This window comes from Salvelinus alpinus, chromosome 10 (genome assembly GCF_045679555.1).
Source record: "Salvelinus alpinus chromosome 10, SLU_Salpinus.1, whole genome shotgun sequence".
In the NCBI taxonomy this organism is placed as follows: domain Eukaryota; kingdom Metazoa; phylum Chordata; class Actinopteri; order Salmoniformes; family Salmonidae; genus Salvelinus; species Salvelinus alpinus.
In genome coordinates, this window is record NC_092095.1 from 34,903,569 (window position 1) to 34,920,648 (window position 17,080).

At 43.0% G+C, this 17,080-nt stretch overlaps 1 long non-coding RNA gene across 2 annotated transcripts in view; it reads right to left on the bottom strand.

Moving 5' to 3' along the window:
* Positions 1-13,918: 13,918 nt before the first annotated feature.
* Positions 13,919-17,080, bottom strand: part of LOC139532001 (uncharacterized) — a 43,690-nt gene continuing 40,528 nt past the window's right edge. For both annotated transcript variants that reach the window (XR_011666470.1, XR_011666467.1), the window contains one exon: positions 13,919-14,477. This is a non-coding gene — a long non-coding RNA (uncharacterized lncRNA). The remainder of the gene's footprint in view (positions 14,478-17,080) is intronic.

Consider the following 17,080-nt stretch of genomic DNA (forward strand, 5'->3'; position numbering starts at 1 on the left):
GGGCTGCCGTTTCTAGCCAGCACTGTTTATTTTCTGTTTAGTCTATGACAGAGTCGGACTCCACCTTGACAAATGGACTAGAACATTTCACTGCTCCAGCTCTCCCTCTCTGTTGCCAAGTACAACACCTTCAATTCCCACACAACAGGACCTGGGTAACTTCCAGAAGTTAATTCAGAAATTGTGGATTAGGGGGGGAAATGTCACTGAGCCCCAATTACAGATGGCTGAGCTAAAGGCAGTGCCTGTATCCCAAATGGCATCATATCCCCTACATAGTGCACTACTTTTCACCATCTTAATGGCTAAGTTCATCGTTAGAACCATATGGTTTGAACGGTGAACTTAGCCTTTTAAGATGCTTTTGGGAAACCAGGTCGTGAGTACCATGGGCCCTGGTCAAAAGTAGTGCGCTATGTAAGGAAGAGGGTGCCATTTGGGCTGCAACCAGTGAATGCCCAGTGCGGTGTGAACCAGGTGCACCAGAGTCTAAACTTGCAGTCAAACCTTTGGGTTGAGAGCTCAACTATTCTGTCAAATTAAAGGGCGTTGGACCAGTTGATAATGGGAAAGAAATCATAATGTTAGACTGTATACGCCATCTGTTTCAGAAGTCAAAGTTAATTTGTTTTAAAAAAAAAGTTTCTTTTGAATTTATTTAGCCAGAGCTAGGAAGCTCATGGCATTGCATTCACTAATGGTGAGTTTGAGTGTCTTTGCAGGCCACTCATGTACTTTACAGTGCCTGCGGAAAGTATTCAGACCCCTTGACTTTTTCCACATTTTGTTACGTTACAGCCTTATTCTAAAATAGATTTTTTTTTAAACAATCCTCAGCAATCTACACACAATACCTCATAATGACAAGGCAAAAACAGGTTTTATACATTTTTGCAAATGTGTTAAAAACAAAAAACAAATACCTTATTTACATAAATATTCAGACCCTTTGCTATGAGACTCAAAATTGAGCTCAGGTGCATCCTGTTTCCATTGATCATCCTTGATAAATTCAATTGATTGGACATGATTTGGAAGGGCACATGCCTGTAAGGTCCCACAGTTGACAGTGCATGTCAGAGCAAAATCCAAGCCATCGAGGGAATTGTCCATAGAGGTACAAGACTGGTTTGTGTCAAGGCACAGATCTGGGGAAGGGAACCAAAACATTTCAGCAGCATTGAAGGTCCCCAAGAACACAGTGGTATTCATCATTCTAAAATGGAAGAAGTTTAAAACCACCAAGACTCTTCCTAGAGTTGGCCGCCTGGCCAAACTGAGCAATCGAGGAAGAAGGGAGACCAAGATCCTGAGAATGCTAGGAGTGTGCAAAGTTGTCAGCAAAGCAAAGGCTGGCTACTTTGAAGAATCGAAAATCTAAAATATATTTGGATTTGTTTAAAACTTTTTTGGGTTACTACATGATTCAATATGTGTTATTTCATAGTTTTGATGTCTTCACTATTATTCTACAAAGTAGAAAATAGTTAAAAAAAAACTTGAATGAGTAAGTGTGTCCAAACTTTTGACTGGTGATGTATGTAAATGTAATACTTTGTTTAATAAATGTAAAATGTCTAAAAACAGGTTTTTGCTTTGTCATTATGGGGTATTGTGTGTACATTGACGAGGACAAAATACGATTTAGTACATTTTAGAATAAGGCTGTAAACTAAGAAAATGTGGAAAAATGACTCTGTTTTTCTCTACCCAGAAAAACGACTCCGTGAACGCCCTGTCAGAACGGAGGCTTGTTTATTCCAGGGCCATACTGTATCAACAGGGATCCAAGGTGAGGTCCAAGTCTACGGTGTCTATATTAGGACAGCCTCAGTCTCAGGTGGAGTTGTTTCAGTCAATCCCTGGCACTATAGCCACAAGGTAATTAAATACATAAACATTTGTATTGTGAAAAAAAGCATGTGAAGGAGTCCTTGCAACAATCCGGAGGAATTCAAACAATGATATCAAAGTATTTATTTACATAATTTTACGAGTTACAGCATATTAAGGCATTATAAATCATTCTTAATGCTTATCAAATGACACAATTTTGGCCTCCCGAGTGGCAGAGTGGTCTAAGGCACTGTATCGTAGCGCTAGAGGCGTTACTACAGACCTGGGTTTATTTCTGGGCTGTGCCACGAAATGTCGTCCTATGGGACTCCCATAGGACGACGCACAATTGGCCCAGCGTCGTCCAGGTTAGGGGAGGGTTTGTCCGGGGGTGCTTTTACTTGGCTCATCGCACTCTAGCGACTCCTTGTGGCGGGCTGGGTGCCTGCAGGCTGACCCCCGGTCATCAGATGAACAGTGTTTCAAGATCGAAATTGAGACCAGTGTCACGCCCTGACCTTAGTTCCTTTTTTATGTCTCTATTTTGGTTTGGTCAGAGCGTGAATTGGGGTGGGCATTCTATGTTTTTTTCCTTTGTTTTCTATTTCTATGTGTTTGGCCTGGTATGGTTCCCAATCAGAGGCAGCTGTCTATCGTTGTCTCTGATTGAGAACCATACTTAGGTAGCCTTTTCCCACCTGTGGTTTGTGGGTAGTTGTTTCCTGTTTTGTGTTGCTGCACCTGACAGGACTGTTTCGATTTTCGTTTCTTACATTCACTTTGTTATTTTGTATTTTCGTGTTCAGTTATAATAAATTAACATGGACACTTACCACGCTGCGTTTTGGTCCGATCTTTCCTGTTCCTCAGATGAAGAAGATCGTTACAACCAGTTAGAAAAAGCGGGTACAATTCTTAATTTTTTATTTAACCAACAAACATGATACTCATTTTGTTATCTGTAGTCCAGTAGACATAACACTTGTTCTGACAGATCTTTCACATCATAGTACATTATTCCTCTCACGATCACATTAAGGCAGAGCAAGAGTTATGGCTCTATTCAATCTGTACCGATGAAGCGTTACAGAGAGCACGCTAGGAATGTAAAGGTAACCCTTAATCATGATCATGTTCTAGATATGTAAATCTCACTGTATAGTTCATCTCACTGTACTATCTCTGTATAGTTGAAAAAGGCCGTAATAGCTGCCATGGAGACACACTGGAGTGGAGTGAACACCTAATGTGCAGGATGATTTAGTTGACAACTTTAACAGCAAATTAAGGGCAGCCATTGATGGCATAGCTCCAGTAAAGTTGAAAAAGGCCAAATCCAAAAGCATAGCCCCTTTGGATGAGTGAGGAAAGTAATCAATTAAAGAGGATTGCAGAAAGGCAAGAGCGGAAGTGGAGAAAGTCAAAGTTGCAGGTCCATTATGATATTCTGAGAGAGCAACTTGGCATTTATAACAAGGCAATTAGAAATGCCAGACGGGCTCATTTTTCTAACTTGATCACTATTAATCAGAAAAATGAGAGAGTTCCCTTCTTGACCATTGCTGGCCTGATAAATCCTACCCCATCAAATGCATGTGAATCTAAATGTGATGAGTTCGTGGCATATTTCAGAGATAAGATGAGGCTGGGTATCAGTCAAGCAGGACCTGATGAGAAGTTTGATGATTTGTGCTCTAGCCTACCACGCAGAGGCACTATGGATTTATGTTCCCTGGTTGACACAAACATGCTCAGGAAAGTGATACCACAACTTAAGGCTTCTAACCTGCCTTCTCGATCCTATCCCCACCATCTTCTTCAAAACAGTTTTTAATTGCATATCTGAAGAAGTGAAAGCTATTGTTTAATCACTCCCTGCACTTTCCCCACTGCACTAAAAACTGGTATGGTGAAAACCCTTCTGAAGAAAATTCATCTAGATTCTTAGCAATTCAATTATTTTTTAAGTGCCAACTGTATTTTAGAAAAATCCCAATCAGATTTTCGTGCCCACCACAGCACAGAGACAGCCTTAGTTAAAGTGGTAAATGATCTTACAACCAACACAGATGCCAAACAGCTCTATGTCCTTGTTCTCTTGGATTGAAGTGCTGCATTCGACACTGTCGACCATGATGTCCTTCTGGACAGACTGGAGAGGTGGGTTGGCCTCTCCGGTCCAGTTCTAAATTGGTTAAGGACCTATTTAAAAATCGGTCGAGAGTTTTTTTGTCACCATTGGTGAACATAACTCAGAGAAAATACATATCGCGTGGCGTTCCAGAAGGTTAGATTTTGGGTCTGGTACTGTTCAGTTTTCTATTACCTCTTGGCAGTGTTATCAGAAAGCACAGCATTGATTTGCACTGCTATGCAGACGATAAACAACTTTACATTACTGTGTGTCACCAGAGGATTTTAGCTCCACGGATAAGTTGTTAGACTGTGTCAGTGATTTAAATACTTGGATGACTCAAAACTTCGCATATTTTTAGCTTAGCTTTTTAGTCGTTCAGTTTTTGTCCTTTTGTTTTCATCTTATGTTGTTGTGTACTAAATATCTTAATTTTCATAGTTTTTTAGTTGTTTTTTCCTGTGAAGCACATTGCGTTGCACTCCATGTCTGAAATGTGCTGTATAAATAAAGCTTGATTTGAAGATCTACAGTGGCTCGCGAAAGTATTCACCCCCCTTGGCATTTTTTTCTATTTTGTTGCCTTACAACCTGGAATAAAAATTGATTTTTGGGGGGTTTGTATCATTTGATTTACACAACATGCCTACCACTTTGAAGATGCAAAATATATTTTTATTGTGAAACAAACAACAAATAAGACAAAAAAACTGCATTACTATTCACCCCCCCAAAGTCAATACTTTGTAGAGCCACCTTTTGCAGAAATTACAGCTGCAAGTCTCTTGGGGTATGTCTCTATACGCTTGGCACATCTAGCCATTGGGATTTTTGCCCATTCTTCAAGGCAAAACTGCTCCAGCTCCTTCAAGTTGGATGGGTTCCGCTGGTGTACAGCAATCTTTAAGTCATACCACAGATTCTCATTTGATTGAGGTCTGGGCTTTGACTAGGCCATTCCAAGACATTTAAATGTTTCCCCTTAAACCACTCGAGTGTCGCTTTAGCAGAGTGCTTAGGGTCATTAACCTGCTGGAAGGTGAACCTCCGTCCCAGTCTGTCACGCCCTGACCTTAGAGAGCCTTTTTATGTCTCTATTTGGTTTGGTCAGGGTGTGATTTGGGGTGGGCATTCTATGTTTTGTTTTCTATGATTTTGTGTTTATATGTTTTGGCCGGGTATGGTTCTCAATCAGGGACAGCTGTCTATCGTTGTCTCTGATTGGGAACCATACTTAGGTAGCCCTTTTTTCCTCCTTTCATTGTGGGTAGTTGTCTTTGTTTGTGGCATTATAGCCCTTAAGCTTCACGGTTGTTTTGTATTGTTTATTGTTTTTGTTGGCGTCATTTTAAATAAAGGGGGGAATGTACGCTCACAACGCTGCACCTTGGTCCGCTTCTTTCAACGGCCGTGAAACAGTCTCAAATCTCTGGAAGACTGAAACAGGTTTCCCTCGAAGAATTTCCCTGTATTTAGCGCCATCCATCATTCCTTCAATTCTGACCCGTTTCCTAGTCCCTGCCGTTGAAAAACATCCCCACAGCATGAGGGATTATGTTCTTGGGGTGATGAGAGGTGTTGGGTTTGCGCCAGACATAGCGTTTTCCTTGATGGCCAAAAAGCTACATTTTAGTCTCATCTGACCAGAGTACCTTCTTCCATATGTTTGGGGAGTCTCCCACATGCCTTTTGGCGAACACCAAACGTGTTTCCTCGTTTTTTAATTTAAGCAATGTTTTTTTCTGGCCACTCTTCCGTAAAGCCCAGCTCTATGGAGTGTACGGCTTAAAGTGGTCCTATGGACAGATACTCCAATCTCTACTGTGGAGCTTTGCAGCTCCTTCAGGGTTATCTTTGGTTTCTTTGTTGCCTCTCTGAATAATGCCCTCCTTGCCTGGTCCGTGAGTTTTGGTGGGCGGCCCTCTCATATTCTTTACATTTTTTAATAATGGATTTAGTCCTCCTTGGGATGTTCAAAGTTTCTGATATTCTTTTATAACCCAACCCTGACCTGTACTTCTCCACAACTTTGCCCCTGACCTGTTTGGAGAGCTCCTTGGTCTTCATGGTGCCACTTGCTTGGTGGTGCCCCTTGCTTAGTGGTAGGGCTGGGCGATATGACGATATATATCGTGTGATGATAGAAAAACATCTATCGTTTCATATTATGCTCAATCGTTTATTTCGTTGTGTCGCAAATCACACTCTTTACGGCAATATTTTTCTGTGTGCAAGGAAATTTGCAACACAAACAAACATGGAGAGTGAACGCGACAGAGCACAGATACCGTACCTAAAAGAGGGGCTACTTCGGTCGCATGGACGTGGTTTGGTTATGAAAAGTCTGACACGGATCAGAAAACCGTCCTAATAGGCAATAAAACAGTGTATGGTTTAAAAACCTCACAGAGACAGATAGATACCCTGTAGAGACAGATAGATACCCTGTAGAGACAGATAGATACCCTGTAGAGAAAGATAGATACCCTGTAGAGACAGATAGATACCCTGTAGAGACAGATAGATACCCTGTAGAGACAGATAGATACCCTGTAGAGAGAGAGAGAGAGAGAGAGAGAGAGACCCTGTAGAGAGAGAGAGAGAGAAGAGAAAAATGCTATTTGGCCCCTAAACAGAGAGGTATCTGCCCCTAAACAGAGAGTACACAGTGGCAGAATACCTGACCACTGTGACTGACCCAAAATTAAGGAAATCTTTGACTATGTACAGACTCATTGAGCATAGCCTTGCTATTGAGAAAGGCCACCGAAAGCAGACCGGGCTCCCAAGAGAAGACAGGCTATGTGCACACTGCCCACAAAATGAGGTGGAAACTGAGATGCACTTCTTAACCTCCTGCCAAATGTATGACCAGATTCAGGAAACTAGGCATATGTCGCAAGTCACAACTTCACAGGAGAGCCTTTTGAAAATGGCTTCTCAAACATGTGAACTTTCATGTGCCTTAATATCAAACGTGTAAGTCATCTGTAAATAGTAAAATTGTTAAATTACGGGCATAGTTGGTTTAGCCACGGAGAAAGTCAGCGACCTTCCCGCTAGCCATGATTGGCTGAGATAATGAGTGGGCTGGACATGCCGAGAGATGAGTTTGGATTGCTCTGCGGTGTTGCATTGTCTATAAAATGAGCTGCTCGTAATGCGTAGATAATCCTTTCTACTGCAATTGTTTTGAAAGATATAACGTTAGCCATGGAGAACTGCAAATATGTTGCTACTGCTCTCAATAACATTGCTTCCCTGAATTGATCAGGCGCAATCAACAAAGGTCAGTGGGAAGAAGTTGTGATGGACCACTTTCTTGAGTGATCGTGCCATGCTGACTCTCTCCGACTCTGAAAATGAATCAGACGATGAGGAAATCCCCGATTTAGGTAAAAACGTTACAAATCTAAACAAAAGACCCCAAGTTAAAGCTTGCTGTTAGCAAGCTAACGTTAGCGGATGTTCGATGGCTGGCTCGCTAACGTTACTCTATGGATTGGGATTTTAGTTCATTTTTTATCTAGCTAACGTTACATGTCTAAACAAAAGACCCCAAGTTAAAGCTGGCTGGTTACACCTGAAGCATAAGGACTTGCTGCGAGTGGTGAACTTCCTCAACAACTACGCAGAGGTTAATGCAATAGTATTATCAGGACACAGACACTTTGGAAAGCTGCTGCCATCGCATGTGACAAAAGCAGTAGTGTGGCGTCTCTACAAGGATTCGATGATAACACTTGGTATGGAAAGCATAAACACATTTTTATTATTTTATTGACCTCCAACATGATTGGCACTACTTTTATTGAGCTCACATTTTTCCTGTATTTTCCAGAGGTACGTGTAGTCGGGCTGACTTCCTTCAGGAATCTGTGGAGAAAATTGCTGCCCCACATCAAGCACTAAGCCGAGGACAGACCTGTGCTGGCAGTGCCAGAGGAACAACTATCAGGTCATCAGATCTGCCAATCTGCCAGAAGCTGTTAAGTCAGCCAAGCTGAAGAGGCAAGAGCAGCATCTCCTGCTTGTTCAGAGTGAGCGGTCTGTCTACCAGAAGATGGTTGCTGACTGCAAGACCTTGTGTCAAGACCTGCAGTTGTCTCTGGGGGCCACTACTGAACCAGCAAGCAAAGACATCAAGATGCATTACAGCTTTGATTTTGCTCAACAAGTAAGCAATATTTACTCCTTTATACTGATTAAGAACATAGATGGATAGATATACACCAAATATTTCCTGTTTTACAGCTTCGATGCTCTGGAGCCTGGTGTTGTTGTCGCCAAGGAGCGTTCGGACTCAGTCGGGACCATGTTTCAGCTGCTGCGCAACGCTGACATCCTTCCTCCCATAGATGTTCTGCCTGTACAAGCACCACCTGGACTAGACACAGCTAGACAAACGTATCTTTTTGAGAAGATAAGGGAGTTTTGAGACGAAGAGGCTTTGGACATCACATGCCCTGCACCAAAGTCAAGGACAGAAACAGGCTCTCCGAATATAGATTCCCTTGGTTCGGACGGACCAGTCATCAGCACTATCTGCAGTGCCTCTATTCAAATTACTCTCTCCTAACATTTCTCTCTCTACTGCTCGGCCACTTTCCCCTGATTGTATGCATATAACTACCTCGTCTATCACTGATATCGTTATTGATATTGTTCTTGTACATAATGTACATTTTATTTATATTGACTATCTATTTCTGATATCACTACGATTTAAGTAACCATTTAGCTGTACCGTTTACACCTTCTGTAGAGACCATCCACCTAGCAAGATATTGATATATAAAAATGAATATTGACATGTTTAGTCGTAACATGATTTTGTGACCTACCACAACAATATCATGTGACTGTATCAAGTGTCCACCACATAAATATATGGTGCAGGCATCTGTTTATGTACTGTACATGTGTACCTCACTCAGGTTTCAACTGAGGTTGCATGGCCTTAACTTATGTATGGAATGCTATGTGATAAGTGCATGTCTAACAGTATATAAAGTATGCTAATGTACTGGTGTGAAGGCATTTGGGCAGTGGTGTAAAGTACTTAACTAAAAATACTTTAAAGTACTACTTAAGTAGTTTTCTGTGGTATCTGTACATTACTTTACTATTTATATTTTTGGCAACTTTTACTTCACTACATTCGTAGAGAAAATAATGTACTTTTTACTTCATACATTTTCCGTGACACCCAAAAGTACTCGTTACATTTTGACAGGAAAATTGTCCAATTCACACACTTATCAAGAGAACATCCCTGGTCATCTGGGGGTTATAACATTTTTTCACATGACCCATCAATTTAGACAAGTGTGTCTGGGTAAGTGGCATCTAATATAGAGAGATAAGAGAGGAGAGAGGAGAGAGAGAGAGTGTACCTCAGCTTTTCTAATGGCAATTGTCAGACCTTGTATAAATGCTTCACAATGTTAGCAGGAGGTACATGCCAGCTTCAGTGTAACATCTACCCCAGCTACAGACTGGATCAAAACATCAGTATACGTAAAGATAGAAAGGAGCCGTATTAAATGCAAACTAGGACTGTAGTTTGCATTTGAAACACACACCTTTCAGTAAAGCTCACTTCAACGTAGCTACTAAATACATTGACAATTGATATGCAAAACCATTTCCCTGTGTTTTTTCCCAATTCTGCGTCCCCATTTGCATCTCTGAGCGGCTACCTGTCTGTCACTGTCTGTGCGGCTGATGCTCAGCGGCCTGCCTGCCTGTCGACGTTGTGAGAAAGCATTTTTCCATCTGACAGCGTTTGTCTGTGAGCGGGCGAGACGACAGGTCATTTGTGACAAGGTAATGTGTGGCACCGCAGCAACGACTGTCAGGGTCTGGATCAAAACAAACACTGGCAATGTCATGAGGACATTTCACCAGTTTTATTGCTAAATGAACATAGATCAAGTTTGCTTTGAATGATTCTAAAAATCTATCTGATCTATCAAAAATAATGTTGTTTAAAGGGGCAATCCGTGATTCAAAAAACAACAAAGCAGTCACACCAGTTAAAAAATAAGACTACTTAAATGAAAGCTATTTAGTGCCTTCAGAAAGCATTCAGACCCCTTGACTTTTTCCACATTGTTTCGTTACAGCCTTATTCTAAAATTGTTTTTGTTTTTTAAATCCTCAGCAATCTACACACAATACCCCATAATGACAATGTGAAAAATATTTGTACATATTTTTTTAAATAAAAAATAGAAATACCTAATTTAGATAAGTATTCAGACCCTTTGCTTTGAGACTCGAAATAGAGCTCAGGTGCATCCTGTTTTCATTGATCATCCTTGAGATGTTTCTACAACTTGATTGGTGTCCACCTGTGGTAAATTAAATTGAAGCCCCACACCTGTCTATATAAGGTGCATGTCAGAGCAAAAAGCAAGCAATGAGGTTGAAGGAATTGTCCATAGAGCTCAGAGACAGGATTGTGTAGAGGCACAAGGGTACCAAAAAATGTCTGCAGCATTGAAGGTCCCCAAGAACAGTTACCTCCATCATTCTTAAATGGAAGAAGTTTGTAACCACCAACGTTCTTCCTAGAGCTGACCACCCGGCCATACTGAGCAATCGGGGGAGAAGGGCCTCGGTCAGGGAGGTGACCAAGAATCTGATGGTCACTCTGACAGAGCTCGCGAGTTCCTCTGTGGAGATGGGAGAACCTTCCAGAAGCACTCCACCAATTAGGCCTTTATGGTAGAGTGGCCAGACAGAAGCCACTCCTAGGTAAAAGGCACATGACAGCCTGCTTGAGAAACAAGATTCTCTGATCTGATGAAACAAAGATTGAACTCTTTGGCCTGAATGCCAAACGTCACATCTGGAGGAAACATGGCACCATCCCTACGGTGAAGCATGGTGTTGGCAGCATCACGCTGTGGGGATGTTTTTCAGCGACAGGGACTGGGAGACTAGTCAGGATCGAGGGAAAGATGAACGGAGCAAAGTACAGAGATCCTTGATGAAAATCTACTCCAGAGCACTCAGGTCCGCAGACTGGGGCGAAGGTACACCCAGACTTGAACGCGATCGAACATCTCTGGAGAGACCTGAAAATAGCTGTGCAGCAACGCTCCCCATCCAACCCGACAGTTTGAGAGGATCTGCAGAGAAGAATGAGAGAAACTCTCCAAATACAAGTGTGCCAAGCTTGTAGCGTCATAACCAAGAAGACTTGAGGCTGTAACCACAGAAAAAGATGCTCCAACAAAGTACTGAGTAAAGGGTCTGAATGCTTATGTAAATGTGATACTTCATTTTTTTTTTTTTTTTTTTTTTGCTTCGTCATGATGTGTAGATTGATGAAGGGAAAAAAACTATTTAATCAATTTTAGAATAAGGCTGTAACTTAACAAAATGAGGAAAAAGTGAAGGGGTCTGAACACTTTCAGAGGAAGGGGGAGGTCTCCAGATACACCCGCATGCCCATATTCCTGGATGGTGCAGTCCACCACCTTACACACCAACCTGGCAGCAACCACCTTAATCATGGCGATCTACGGAAAATACAATTATTAGGAAATTAACAGGGGTAGCAAGGTTTGTGCTACCTAAATAAAGTAGCGAGCCTAATCCAGCCATCCTTTACAGTGTCCATATTTGGACATCCTCAGTCTCAGCAGGATTTATGTCAGTCCCCTCCTTCTATGATCAAAGCCCCACGAAGAAGCATTGATGTCACCATTGTTATGCTTTTCAGACAAGAGAAAACATTCTCTTAATAGCTCCAAAGCCAAAATAATAAGTTAATGTATTATGTATATCCACTTAGCATTTTCACTGTTCTCTGTACATTATTAATGTTATTTATCCGTATCCAGCTCCTGCGGAGAGAAACAGGAAGTGAAGATATAGCAGTGAGGAAGGTGTGCCGTCCAAATGGCACCCTATTCCCTACAAAGTGCACTACATAGGGAGAAAGACAGACATCAGAGTTCTGGTCAAAAGCAGTGCACTACAAAGGTAATATGTGTACTACATAGGGAATAGGTGCACTACATAGAGATTAGGTGCACTACATAGGGAATAGGTACACTACATAGGGAATAGGTGCCCTACATAGAGAATAGGTGCACTACATAGGGAATAGGTGTACTACATAGGGAATGGGTGCCCTACATAGGGAATAGGTGCACTACATAGAGAATAGATGCCCTACATAGAGAATAGGTGCACTACATAGGGAATAGGTGTACTATATAGGGAATGGGTGCCCTACATAGGGAAAAGGTGCACTACATAGGGAATAGGTGCACTACATAGCAGGGCTCTACAAGGCGACCATATTTCGCTACCTGGAATTGTATAATTTAGAAGCACCATTACGCCTAGAAAAATGAAAGATTCTAGCTTTAATAGGTCAAAACATTTTCATTGTGCTCCAAAATGTATTTGTGTGCGCCTACATTTTTCAACTCAGGCGCACACGTGCTCCATGTAAAAAATGTCAGCGTAGAGCCTTGCATAGGGAATAGGGTTCCACCTGGGAAGCAACCCAGGTGGGCCACAGGTCTCAGGACCCTGGCTGGGGGACCGTTCAGTGTTGTCTAGGGCTTTGATCATCCACCCATGGGATGTATTTGTGCCTGGAGGACGTCTCCCATTTCTCAGAAACAGCAGTTTTACTAAGTGGTGTCCTGGAAACAAGGTATTCCCGGGACACCACTCCTGTCATAACTCTTTATACTGACGGTGGTGTGTGTGTGCTGCTGTGACAGCTCCCAGCAGGACATCAGGTGTGGAGCCGAGTGCTAGCGGAGCTCTACTCACAGCCCCGCAGGACTCGGCATTGTGGGTAAATCTCCTATGCCGTGGGCCTGATAGAACACAGGCATCGGAGTGGCGGGATAGTCACGACAGAAAAACATAGTCACACACTTGGACTTTACACTCAAATGCGCACGCGCGCACACACACAGTGGTGAATAGGCTTCAGGTTATACTCTTGTTCCATTTGCACAGCCATTCCAAGTTATTTCAACTCCTGATGACTGTACGTGGTACTGAAACCTTATCAGGAAAGGCCAATGTATTTCCTAGCATTCCATTGCCTTGATCACATTAGTAGTATAACTACTACATTACTTGTCTAGCTCTGATCCAGGGCGTTACGTGCAGATTCCTGAAGCTGAACCTTCTCAGTGTCAGCAAACTGCACGTAACCCCTGGACCAGAGCTACTATTTGTCCAACCCTACAGTATCATGGCAGTGAGGAGATGTGATATGATCGGAGATGTGAGCGACAACCGAGGGGAAAGCTGATCTGCTCTGTATTCCTGCAGTGTCTCCTCAGTCCGTCTGACCTCAGACACCGGTCACGCTGTCATAATTATTCTGACACATACCCCCTCTCTGTTGTCTCCCTTCTCCCCCTTATTAGATCAGACGTTGGCTGCCCATTCCCTTCCCTTGCTCCCTCCCTCACCTCACGGAGTGCATCCCAAATGGCATCCTATTCCCTATATAGTGCACTACTTTTGATCTGGACCCATAGGGCTCTGGTCAAAAGTAGTGCACCATGTACGGAATAGGGTGCCATTTTGGGATGCACCCATGTACTCATCTACCCTCGGGTCCATCATCCATCCATCTCCTCTATCCTCCATTCACCTTATCATCACCTCTCCTGTCAGGGTACCTCAGTGCAGCTCTCATGCCACCAGAGGCTGATAACATGTCAATCATATTATAGAGTCCCATTATAGAGATACTGTGGATGACTCCTTTGACTCGCTCCGTGGTTTGGTTTCGAGTTCAGATAGGGATAGGCTAGCTGGGAATACAACCTAGTGTGTGTGTGTGTGTGTATGAGAGAGTGCATGCATTGGTGCGTGCCTGCGTGTGTGTGTGACAGATATGAAAGCATCTGTGTATGCCGGTGACAACTAAACAAGTGACACGAGAGAGCCATGTCAGACTGACCTTTCCAAGCAGGAAGCAGAAGGCTGTAATTCATATTCACAATTCATTGACAATTTCTGACGGTTTCAGACACACATTTACATACCGAGGGGGTCTGTTTCAAACAGGCACAGTCTTTAGGCGATATTACATTTAGTATCAAATCAATGAAATAAAAAATTGATTCGTCACATGCTTCGTAAACAACAGGTGTAGACTAACAGTGAAATGCTTAGTTACGGGCCCTTCCCAACAATACAGAGAAAGAAAATAGAGAAATAATAGAAAAGTACAAAATGTAATAATAAAAGTAATAATACATAATGAATCTTGTCTATATACACGGGGCACCAGTATATATATACCAGTCTATTTAGTACTGTCACGTAACAGTTTGGGAGACAATTTGGGAGACAATTACACGGTTTGTTCTGCTAATTAGGTGTGTGTTAGCTGTTTCCCGGCGGTCCTGCTGCCCAGCGTATCCAGGGTGTGAGCAGAATGCAGGGTCAGCAGGAGAGTCTAGTCTATGGCCAGGCCACACTCTGCTTTCCAGTGGGCCACCACCTCCTGGGACACAGATAAACAGCACAGTGAATAGATCAGACATTCATTCAGAGAGACATTCAGACAGACAACAAAATAGACAGACAGATTAGCAGACATACAGACTCACTCGCTCACAACGTACAGCTCATAAAATGCTCATGAAACGTTTTTTGACAGTAACTCAATTGGACCTCTAGGAGTCAGTAATAAAGCTGTTTATCAAGCAACGTGTTTCCCTCAATTTAAATGACATTTTATCAAATATATTTTCCAATAATGACTTATTATGGTTTCTCTAGTTATACAGTTGCTGTGCTTGTCTGCACTGGCTGAGCAACTCAAACATCCTGTGGTTCCAAATGCAACAACATTTAACAAAGAAATAAAGGGAACACTAAAATAACACATCCTAGATCTGAATGAATGAAATATTCTTATTAAATACTTTTTTCTTTACATAGTTGAATGTGCTGACAACAAAATCACACAATGGAAATGGAAATCAAATTTATCAACCCATGGAGGTCTGGATTTGGAGTCACACTCAAAATTAAAGTGGTAAACCACACTACAGGCTGATCCAACTTTGATGTAATGTCCTTAAAACAAGTCAAAATGAGGCTCAGTAGTGTGTGTGGCCTCCACGTGCCTGTATGACCTCCCTACAACGCCTGGGCATGCTCCTGATGAGGTCCTGGACTCCTGGACCGTCTGTGGTGCAACGTGGCGTTGGTGGATGGAGCGAGACATGATGTCCCAGATGTGCTCAATTGGATTCAGGTCTGGGGAACGGGCGGGCCAGTCCATAGCATCAATGCCTTCCTCTTGCAGGAACTGCTGACACACTCCAGCCACATGAGGTCTAGCATTGTCTTGCATTAGGAGGAACCCAGGGCCAACCGCACCAGCATATGGTCTCACAAGGGGTCTGAGGATCTCATCTCAGTACCTAATGGCAGTCAGGCTACCTCTGGCGAGCACATGGAGGGCTGTGCGGCCCCCCAAAGAAATGCCACCCCACACCATGACTGACCCACCGCCAAACCGGTCATGCTGGAGGATGTTGCAGGCAGCAGAACGTTCTCCAGGGCGTCTCCAGACTCTGTCACGTCTGTCACATGTGCGTGTGAACCTGCTTTCATCTGTGAAGAGCACAGGGCGCCAGTGGCGAATTTGCCAATCTTGGTGTTCTCTGGCAAATGCCAAACATCCTGCACGGTGTTGGGCTGAAAGCACAACCCCCACCTGTGGACGTCGGGCCCTCATACCACCCTCATGGAGTCTGTTTTGACTGTTTGAGCAGACACATGCACATTTGTGGCCTGCTGGAGGTCATTTTGCAGGGCTCTGGCAGTGCTCCTCCTTGCACAAAGGCGGAGGTAGCGGTCCTGCTGCTGGGTTGTTGCCCTCCTACGGCCTCCTCCACGTCTCCTGATGTACTGGCCTGTCTCCTGGTAGCGCCTCCATGCTCTGGACACTACGCTGACAGACACAGCAAACCTTCTTGCCACAGCTCGCATTGATGTGCCATCCTGGATGAGCTGCACTACCTGAGCCACTTGTGTGGGTTGTAGACTCCGTCTCATGCTACCGCTAGAGTGAAAGCACCGCCAGCATTCAAAAGTGACCAAAACATCAGCCAGGAAGCATAGGAACTGAGAATTGGTCTGTGGTCACCACCTGCAGAACCACTCCTTTATTGGGGGTGTCTTGCTAATTGCCTATAATTTCCACCTGTTGTCTATTCCATTTGCACAACAGCATGTGAAATTTATTGTCAATCAGTGTTGCTTCCTAAGTGGACAGTTTGATTTCACAGAAGTGTGATTGACTTGGAGTTACATTGTGTTGTTTAAGTGTTCCCTTTATTTTTTTGAGCAGTGTATATTACTTGGCAATGACAGAGCTGAGAGCCTTAACTCCTATGATAATCTTATAGCACGGCATAAATCCTAATTTCATACACTCAATACTTCATTATTTTTTTTTTTAATCATCTTAGTGCTGCTAAACACAAATTTGTGACCATAAACATTTGATAAATAGATAGAGAAGCTGCCTATGCCAGGGTATTGAGCACTATTCAATTCCCAATCACTGTCCCTTCGCAAGCTTAGCGCTAGCTAAATGGCGGGCTGCAATCGTAAACATTTGAAGTTAAACTTGACACGGTAGAGTATTGAGCACTATTAAGTTTATCTCAGCTCCAATGCTGACAGATCTGACAGTGTCTGCATCCTAAATGGCACCATGTTCCCTATGTTGTGCACTACTTTAGACCAGAGCCCTAATCCTACAGTAGTCCTATGCCCTGGTCAAAAGTAGTTTACTATGTAGGGAATATGATGCCATTTGGGACACAGCGGGTGGCATTTAAAGGAGTTAATCCCATTGGCTGTCACTAAAATAAAGGATTCACGCTGAGTCACTGCTATTGGCCCAGACTCTGCCATAGGAGTACATTAAAGACAGGAAATACTGCCGAATATGACCTGATGCCTGTTCTGATTCCTCAATATGGTCCGGGAAAATATTGGTGCACTATATAGGGAATAGGGTGCCATTTGGGACACAGTCACAGATTTATTAAGAAGGGAATATTCATGGACAGGAGAGATCGATCT